Source organism: Canis lupus, chromosome 2 (genome assembly GCF_048164855.1).
Source record: "Canis lupus baileyi chromosome 2, mCanLup2.hap1, whole genome shotgun sequence".
NCBI lineage: Eukaryota > Metazoa > Chordata > Mammalia > Carnivora > Canidae > Canis > Canis lupus.
Window position 1 is genome coordinate 51,959,741 of NC_132839.1, and position 10,556 is coordinate 51,970,296.

The 10,556-nt window shown below is 38.5% G+C and overlaps 1 long non-coding RNA gene across 1 annotated transcript; it reads left to right on the plus strand.

Annotated features, from left to right (window-relative positions):
• Positions 1–1,770: 1,770 nt before the first annotated feature.
• Positions 1,771–6,324, plus strand: LOC140617591 (uncharacterized). Its single transcript, XR_012017786.1, has 4 exons — positions 1,771–1,912; positions 4,341–4,521; positions 4,677–4,873; positions 5,803–6,324. It is a non-coding gene; the product is annotated as an uncharacterized lncRNA (long non-coding RNA).
• Positions 6,325–10,556: the final 4,232 nt, after the last annotated feature.

Sequence of the window (10,556 nt, forward strand, 5' to 3'; positions counted from 1 at the left end):
ATTGTACCAACATTTCGGGGAGAAGTAATACAATTCTTCATGATTACTTTCAACAAATAAAATCAGAGAAAAAAATTCCTAACTCATTCTACTAAGACAGCATTACTCTAATACCAAAACCAATTAAAGATATTAGGAGGAAAAAAACCTGTAGATATATCTTTCATAAACATAGATACAAATATCCTCAAAAAATATTAGCAAGCCAAATCCAACAATGTCTGAAAGAACTATGCACCATGATGACATGGGATTTATTCCAGGTGTGCAAAATATTTTCAATAACAGGTCCTAGAACAATTGGGTGTTCATATGTAAACAAAACAAAACAAGAAATCCAGAATCCAGATATAAACCTTACAACTTAAAAAAATAATTCAGAATAGATCATTGACTGAAATGTAAGATGCAAAAAAAATAGTAAAAATTTTATACAAAGAAAATATAGGAGAAAATAGACATGATGTTTCATGCTACATTTTCAAATACAAGATAAATAACACAACTCATGAGAGCACTAAGGTGGACCTTACTGAAATTGTAAACTACTCTGAGACACTGTGAAGGAACAGAAAAGGCAGGTACCCATCTATGAAAAGACAAGAGGTAACAAAGGCTGATGAGGATGTGGATAAGAGGGGAACTGTGTGCACTGTCAGTGTGACTGTGAACTGGTATTGCCACTATAGGAAACAATATGGAGGATCCTCAAAAAATTAAACGTAGGAATACCTAGAGATCCAACAATCTCACTTCTGGGAATATATCCAAAGTAAATGAAAACACTAACTGGAAAAGATACCTGCATTCTCATGTTCATAGTGGAGTTTTTTACAATCTCCAAGACATGGAAACAATCTAAGCGCCTACGGACAGAGGAATGGATAAAGAAGTTGTAATATATATTTATAGTTTAGTATTATTCAGTCATAAAATAGAATAGAATCCTGCCATTTGTGACAAAAATTTTCAACAGATCTTGAGGGCATTAGCTAAGTGAAATAAATCAGAGAAATGATTTGATACCATACAAATATGGTATGGTCTCATTCATATAGAAAATCTAAAACAAATAAAACCAAAACCACACATACAAAAATCAACTCATAGAAAGAGATCAGATATGTGGTTTCCAGAGGTGGGAGTTGGGGGGAGGGGGAATTGAAGGAAGGAGATCAAAGGTACAAATTTCTAGTTATAAGTAAATACTGAGGAGTTAATATACAGCATGGTGGCTACAGTTAACATTGCTATATGGTATATGCAGAAGTTGTTAAGAGTAAATCCTAAGAGCTCTCATCACAAGGAAATTTTTTTCCTTTCTTTATTTTATCTACATTAGTTGACAGATGCTAACTAAACTTACTACAACAATAATTTTACAATATATATGTCAAACCATTATGCTGTACACCTTAAACTTACACAATGGTATATGTCAATTATAGCTCAATAAAACTGGCGGGGAAAGACAGGCACAGGCTGGGAGAAAATATTTGCAAAAGACCTATCTGATAAAGGACTTATATCGAACATACACCCCCCCCAAAAAATCCCCTAAAACCTCCTAAAACTTAATCATAAGAAAAGAAAGCATTCCAATTAAAAAATAAGCAAAAGATTTGACTGGATACCTCAGCAAAGAAAAGGTGCAGAAGGCAAATAAACATATGAAAAACTGCTCAACATTGTCACTGAGGAAACACAAAAACAATAAGATTCCACTTCTTACCTAATAGAATGGCTATAATTCAATTAGAATACCAACTACTGGTGAGAATACAGAGCAACAGGAATCTTAAATCATTGTTGTTGGAATGCAAAATATACAGTTACTTAGAAGACAGTTTGGCACTTTTCTCATAAAGCTAAAGCATGGCATTACAATACAATCCAGCAATTGTGAACACAGGTATTTGATCAATTGATTTGAAAACTTATATTCATAAAACTGTACAAAAATGTTTATCGAAGTCTTATTCATAACGACCAAAAGCTGTAAGTAATCAAAATGTCCTTCAGGGGTACCTGTGTGGCTCAGTGGGTTGAGCATCCAACTCTCAGTTTCTCAGCTCATGTCATGATCTCAAGTTCCTGGGATGGAGCCCCTAGTGGGGTCTCATGTTCAGTGGGGAGTCTGCTTGGGAATCCACTCGCCCTCTCCATCTGCCCCTCTCCTTCCACTTACACACTCGCACTCTCTCTCTCAAATAAGTAAATTTTTAAAAAATGGATAATTAAATTGTGGTAAATCATAGAATGGAATATTGTTCAATAATATGAAGGCAGGAGCTTTCAACCCAGGAATACACAGATGAACAAAAACAAGGTTGAACTTTAAATGTATGTTACTAAGTGAAGGAAGCCAATCTGAAAAGGTTACATATTTTATGATTGCAATTATATGACATGGGTAAAAGCTAAACTACAAGGATGGTAAATAGATCAGTAGTAGCAAGGAATGCAGCACGAAGAGTGAATATTAATGCATGCAAAAATAAAAGGGTATGGAGGAGCATTGGGGGATCCAAGCATGGAAAGCAGATAGTGACAACATAATATGACTATTACACATATATGAAACAACCTCTCTGAAAAGTTCAGGAAAACGTGTTGACCTAAGTCACTTTAGAAATGAGTGGAGTCTGTAAGACTAAAAACAAAAGGATATGCCCATAGCAATTCACTCTAATTGATAAAAATGTATCTCATGGAAATATAGATTAATATTTCTAAAAGCATTAAAGATATATATTGACATTAATCAATTTAAACAATGAATGTCAAATGGTAGGAAGCATGTTTCTCACTATTAGAGAGTGGTAGGTTATAGATAAATAAGGAGATGAGCCTGGAGTGACCCATTTGGGAATATGTCACAGTTGGAGACACCCATATGAATTCATATCTAGCTCACAGATAAATATGGTCATATATAGAAATATTTGCAGGTAGATACATATATACAGGTGAATACACACACCTAGATTTCCTTGCTTTAACAACCAGAAAGCCTAGAAGCAATGACAGCCTCATAGTGACAAGCACTTAGCACCTAGATATTGGTTTCTAATGCCATTTTCCATCCCACAATACAAAATAAACGTACAAGTCTACATTGATATAAATAAATGATTGAATAAATAGATATATGATTAAATAAAGTGAATAGACAAATCTTCCATGTGGAAGAATTTCTTTTTGTTTTTTTTTTTTTTTAATGTGGAAGAATTTCAAAGAATTCGGTGGCTACTCCACCTTCAAGGAAATAAAATAAAATTACTCCCTCATTCTCTAAGTGTAGAATGTGCACAGTGATTTCCTTTGAGTGAATACAGTACAGAAACTGGTAAAATAGAATAACTTTACAGTGGAAAAAGTTCAGGAATCCTACCTCAGCCAGGTGGTCAAGGTTAACATATCAGGGATAAGTCACATGTATAGGAAATAGCCCTGACATAAGATGGATGCGGTCCTTCTTCCTCGAAACATGTAACCCCCACCTACAAAAACATCAGCTGCATCCAAAAAGACATATTCTACAAAATATCTAACCATGAATCCTTAAAATTGTCAAGGTCTTCAGAAACAAAGGAATGTCTAAGGAACTGTCACAGTCAAGAAGGGCTTAGGGACAAATGCCAACATTTCTCATGGTATTTTAGATGAACAGAAATAGGACATTAGGTTAAAATGAATGTGAGTAAATATGGACTTTCATTAATTTATTTAAAAAAATGCTTTCAACCAACAGTCATGCATTATAGCTTCTATTCATTTTTATTTAGTTGTATCAGCAGCTGTGACTTAACTTCAGGCCAGACCTCTTCTGCTCTCTTCAAGTACTGGAAATAGACAGCCTGTACTTGGTTTTAAGTGCCTTTCCCTAACACTAGTTACTGTACAGAAAACCAAGCTCTCTCGGCCTGCCAGTTTATTCTCCAGGATGACTTGATTTGATGCCCCCATGGAAACCAGAGTTCACTCCAACCTGGAGAAAAACGCCGGCATCGGCTTCCACAACAGTCATGTTGAAAACAACATTGTTTCTGACAGATATCTAGGATTTGAACTGAGCTTGAACTTGACTATAGAAAGCAGGCATACCTGTTCCAGAAAGCAGCATTTCTTTTTTAGAATTTTTAATTTATGAGTTTAAACTAGTTTCCCACTCTGTGTCTGAAGCCTCACCTCTCTGCTATGCAGTTTAATCCCACACAGGGCAATTAATCTATCTTTCAGGCAGCATTTAAAAGCAAACAATTCATTCTGTAAGTGATATTGTGTTGCTTGGGATATTAATACAAATCTAAAAAGCTTCTATTTATTGTCTTACTTAGGAAATCCAATCACTCACCCAACAAATATTTATTAAGCATCTACTATATTCAAAGCATTCCACTTCCTAAGAGACTAGGACATTATGGGCTGAGATTACCAGGAAAAACTTCTTTGAAGGCCTCCAGAATGCTGTTAAGTAGAACCAGTAGAAGAGGACACACCAGGAAGACTTAAAAAAAGGCACGTTGGCAAAATAGGGCAAGCATTTCAGAGGATGGAAATTAGTACTCTCTGCTCTGAGTACAGGAACGGGGAGGGAGGTAAGGAGAGGGAGACACATTACAGAGATCGTGTCCTTTGTGGCAAAGCAAAAGAGCGTATGTTTTATTTGGTAGGCAACGAGGAACCACTGATTACCACGATCAGATTGATAATTAAGAAATTAAATGGTAATTAAGAAAAATCATTCTGACATCAGTGTGGAAGATGGATGCAAAGAGAATTCGAAGGGACCAAACCTAGAATCTAATGAACTAAAACAGATGATGAGCTGTGGGACCAGAACAGAGGAAACGTGTATGGGAGACACAAGGTAATTAAATATGACGTTTCAAGCCTGGATAATTGGGTTGGCTGTGTTACCATTGCCAGAGATAAGGAGATGAAGAAAACTGAGCTTGCAGAGGAGAGAACAGGAGCAGAATTTCTGCAGTGAGGTCCTGAGCCTGACATCTCAATGATCACCCTTCTGAAATAATTCTTCCCCAATTAATTTTCAACTGAAGAATAATAGCTAAGTTACAAAATAGGTGTCTAGGTCTATCTGCAATTAGTGATTATGACCAATGGTGAGATTCATGTCACTGAATATGTCCCTTGCCACTAAAGGAACTCATTCCTCTGAGCTCAGGAACAGGCATTGGTTCTTCAAACCACTAGTTAGTAAGGTGTCCAAGAGGTACTCCTCTGTCTCCACACTTCCTACTACAAAGCTCCAATTCCAAATGAGGGTCAGTCCCTTGAAGACAGGGAGCATGCCCTAATATTTGTCCTAAAGATAAGTAAAGGGGAATGAGATGAAAAGAGAAGAGCTCTTTCCTTTTTGATGCTCCTTGATCAGCCATTGATATGGTAGGAGGGTGCCTCTCATGCATCCTTCCACCACAGTCCCCCATGTGGACCTAATGACAAAGGAGACCTTGAAGAGATCCCCAGGGATTTGGAGGTGTAGACAAAGAGGCTTGCAGGAAGCCTGGCAGCTTTTTTTTTTTAAAGTTTATGTTTTAACTTTTATGTTTATGCTTTATTTCTAGAATTGTGAATTTTTGTCTTCTGTTTCACATCTGTGTTTACTCTGATACAAAGTGATTTGTTCTTTTCTATTATTGGTGTAAATTTATACTACTGGAAGATGTGCCATGCTAACTCAATGGCTTTGAATACTCACGGCAGATCCGTATGTCCCTCTGGGGGTACTCATATCCCTGTATGATAAGTATCAGTAGGATTTTTTTCCCCCAGAAGCAGGCAGTGTGTAACATGTACCAAGCTCATCCCAACGACAAGTGGGAATTCAAAAGCCAGCTGGAACTATAAATGCCGAACCTCTAAAAGGAACTGAGGCATGAAGGTCCTCCACCATGATCAGCTCTTCTTCACATTCTGGCAGAGGGAAATACCAACCAAGGCCTTTGGAGATTGAATGGTCAATCTTGAAATAATCAAAGCCTAGCTGCTTGGAACAAGGGAGCGAAACTTTTCCTAATGCCATTAACATTTCCCTCCATCCAAATATGAAAAATGGGCCCATTTATTATTTATCATCTTTCTATCTGATATTTCACCTGCTGCCAACACAGCTAAATCCAGCCAAGCTCCCCCCATGGCAGACCCAGAGGCAGATGATCCCAGCAAAGCAGAATCATCACACCCAGGGAACCAGATGGGTGACCTTTCTCTCTCCTGCTCTCCAGACTTGAGAACAGACAGTCAAAATCTCTAGGTGGCTCAGATCTTTGCTTCTATAAATTAAAATGTATATTTTCCAACCGATGATGGTCTGTTTCTCAAAAACATCGATCTCATGTTCGTCAAACACCATCTTTCATGCATTATGCCAGAGCAGCCAGTTTTTCTCTTTTCTGAAATCCCTAACATGATGCCCCCTCCCTCTTTGCCGACCTCCACTCAAAATAACATGGTGTGAACTCTTTCCATTGCTTTTTTTTTCTTCTCGTGTATAGCCATGTGTTTGAAGTTAAGATATTGTCACATCTCACATTTTAAATATCATGAGGATAGGCCAATTCTATGATATTTTAAGTGCCCTCATTACGAAACATATGGCTGGAGGGGTGGGGATAGGGAGGTGGGGAAAGAAATATGGCAAATGCAGTATTTTCCCAAGGGGGGTGGTGGGGAACATGACCTGCAAGATGCAAGAATCTCTGTGCACCACCACTGAAATACCATCTGTTTGCATTCAAATTATCATCTTGAAATTATGACTTTTTTCATATGCCATAATGTATAGGATTCAAGGGCCAAAACACATCATAGTGTTTGCAACCAAATGATCCAGTTGCTGTCAAAGCTGTGGCAATTTAAAAAATAGAAAAGAAAAACAAGACAATGTTACATTTGTGGTGTTTTTACTTCTTTTCAAAATAGAGGCATTGTTATAACAGACAGTGATAGGGATAGTCATTAACCACAGCATTTATTGGTTCATTCCTTCACTCATGTATGCTTTCACCCATTTGGCAGTCACTTCATGCATGTTATGCACCACACGCGATGTGGAAAGATGGGGATTCAGAGGTGAAAGTGCCTTTGTCATCAGGTGATCAGAAGCCAGAGTGAGAAGCTAGTAAGCAGACTGTTGAAATATGAATGATAAAGTCAATTGTAGAATTTAACAGAGGTGTGACTGGAGTACCCACATTTTTTTGGGCAAGAGTGCCATTACCCACTAAGAGAGACCTCTTCTTGAAGGAGCCTTCTTCTAAGCTGATTTAAATATTAAGTGGGATTAATCCATGGAAGTGGATGTTGACCTTTCCAGGCTTTGGAACTAGAACATGCAAAGACATAGAAGTGTCAGTGAATTCATTCTGGCTGGAACATACAGAGGCAGAAATGCAAGATATGCAGATAGAGACAGTGGTTAGAACAACTCCTATAAGAGCCCAATTTGATTGAAGTCCAACAAGGACTTTAACAGCAAATGCCTGGATTTCTGCTAGGACAATAAACTGTCTTTGATTGGAATAATATCTTGTCTAAACACTTAGTATACAAACCACTGCAAGAGCCTCAAAGAATCAGACAAAGCTACTTTAAGTACAATATGGAGAACAAGTGTATTTGTCACCCTGACAAGGGTGAGGAAGAGTAGAGAATGGAGAGGAAGAAGTGGAAGGGTCAGTGGATGGAGGACAAGGGACTTCAAGAACAAAGGGTCAAGAGAGGAGCTCCAAGTATCAGCCAGAATGGAGAGACTCTCAGAGGAAAAGACCAAGTCATACACGGTTGTTTGTTTGCACTTAGCTTTGGGGAACTATGGTCCCTCCATGCCCCTACTTGTCTCGACTTGCCCTTCAGCTCCTTTACAAAGTCTTCTGCAGTCTTGTGTATTTTTATGGTGAGTTTGATCTTCTTTTGGGAAAGTTACCAAGGCATGACATTTCTTTTTTTACTTTTTTTTTTTTAAGATTTTATTTATTTATTCATGAGAGACACAAAGAGAGAGAGAGAGAAGCAGAGACACAGGCAGAGGGAGAAGCAGGCTCCATACAGGGAGCTTGACATGGGACTCGATCCTGGGTCTCCAGGATCATACCCTGGGCCCAGGCGGCACTAAACCACTGAGCCACCCTGGCTGCCCGACATTTCTTTTCTAAACCAATATCATGTATCGAAGAGGTCACAGGTAAGAGAGCAAGTAGGATCTAATATAAGCTTTTCAGAAATTAAAAAAAATCATGGAATGGATTTGAATCCATTCCACAGAATCCATAAACAAAGGTCTCAAGTCAGCCTCCTAGATCCTTAGGTATAAGAAGGCATCCCTCGTTGACATTTAGGCCACATCAGCAGAGCTTTAACTGTAATAACCATAGTTAGGAATAAACATATGAGGGAGATCTGGTCCCTTTACTACAGAATTTATAGTCAAATCAAGGAGATAGTCACATACTTAAAAGAGCAACGAGGTCACTTTGAACCAGGTACCAGCATTCATCTGTAGCAGGGCCACCTGACCATTATCTCTGACACCTTGAGAACTATCTGGGAATCATAAAAAAATAAGGTACTGGCCTTTAGACTTTGGACAGTGATCACTGCGAGCTAGGAAATTAACCACCAGCAGATGAGAAGTTTCCATATTCCTGGACTACTTTGACTATCCTCCCTTGCCACTCAAATATATTTTTTCTCTTTCATATTATACTTCAAGACATAGAAGAGCCCTGTGGATATATGCCTCTTGGAACCCTCAGTGTTATTCTCTGAGTCCCCAGAAGTTGGCTAAAATATAAATTATCATGTATTTTTAGAGTCTAAAAAATATTGGTTGAATTAATAAGTGCATGCATGAGTTTCTGTGGATTGATGAATAACATATTTTTCAAAGAAACTGCCCAAGATCTATTTCTTAGTGACACATATATTTTTAGCAGATTAAGGAATCCAATACTTCTGCATGAGTAACATACTAATATTCAAATTTAATAGGATATGATCAGAGAATATACTGATAAAACAGAGAGCTGATATTCATCAGAACTTATATTTGGAAAAAAAAAAAAAAAGAACTTATATTTGGCCAGTGCTTGATTTTAGGCATTTCACCATTCATTATTTCATGTATTCCTTACTACACGACCAAGGGATGGATGATCTCATTTCCCTTTTTCAGTGAGGACACTGAGGCCTACTGATAATCACCTCTGGGATTCATACTTAGGTCCTTTGATTCCTTCCCAGGACTCATAGCCTCATAGGCTAGAGAGTAAGCAGAGTTTTGATTTACTCTCTGATGCGACCCTAGGCAAGTCATCTCCCTAATAATACTAACTTTCTCTAATCATACTGACCCTCCCTACTTCCCCATCTCTGTATCCCTCCTCCTGGGTACCTGCTACTACTTAATCTCCCCGTCAGACACAATCTGGCTTGCAAGACCAACCTTTACTGCGGGCATAAGAGTCAGGGCAGTCTGAATTAATACTCAGCAAGGTCGTTAGTGCTTTATCACCATTCATTTCATCATTTTTCTGAACGCATACTATTTGCCAGGCACTATTGTAAGTTTGAGGGACAGATCAGTAACTAACACTGGAGTCCTGTACTTCAGATCCATTCTGATGCTGGGCAACGAGTGTCTCCCGAGTAAGAGGAAGTGTGGTGTAGTGGGGACAACTTGGAATTCAGATATGACTCCCAAGTTCAAATTCTGTTTCTACCACCTACAATCAGGTGGGACAATGGGCAAGTCACTTTAAATCTCTGAGTTTCCATCTGCAAAATGTGAGTTCCCAGTAGTGTTAACAGGCAACAAGTGAAATAGCATTGTCAGAATGGCCAATGGCCAATGTGACATAGGTGCATACTGTAGCTGGCAATGCCAGTATCTCTTTTCTTGGTGGCCAAAAATCCATTTGTTTCCTTTGAATGTTAGCAATTTTTTAAAAGATTTATTTATTTGAGAGACAAAGAGAGTAGGAGATAAGGAGAGACAAACTTAACCAGACTCCACACTAAGCACAGAGCCCAACACGGGGCTCGATCTTGTGACTCTAAGATCACCACCTGAGTTGAAACCAAGAGTCAGATGCTTAACCAACTGAGCCACACAGACACCCCTAAGTGCCAGCCTTTTTATGTCTGTTGTTTGGCAGGATGGCCCCCAGGTTTTCCTATTTTCTTTCTTGCCTCTCTAACTGATTCTCCATTCAGCATGAGAGAGATGTTTCAAAAATATGAACTTCATCATGTCAACCTTTTGATAAAAGTTCTTCAGTAATTCCCCATTTTCTTGGAATAAAGTTTAAACAGCTCATCATGGCCAGTGATTGCATCCCCGCCTGCCCCTCCTACATCATTCCTGACCGCCTCTTCTGCTGGCACTCCTTCTAGCCCCTCTTGTCTTGTTGCTGTTGCTCAGAATGCCCACTTCATTTCCACCTTAGGGTCTTTTATGTCCCTTTGCCTTCCTTCAGGTGTACTATCCCCACCCTCACCCTCCAGATCTCTGCCTAATAAATTTTTGT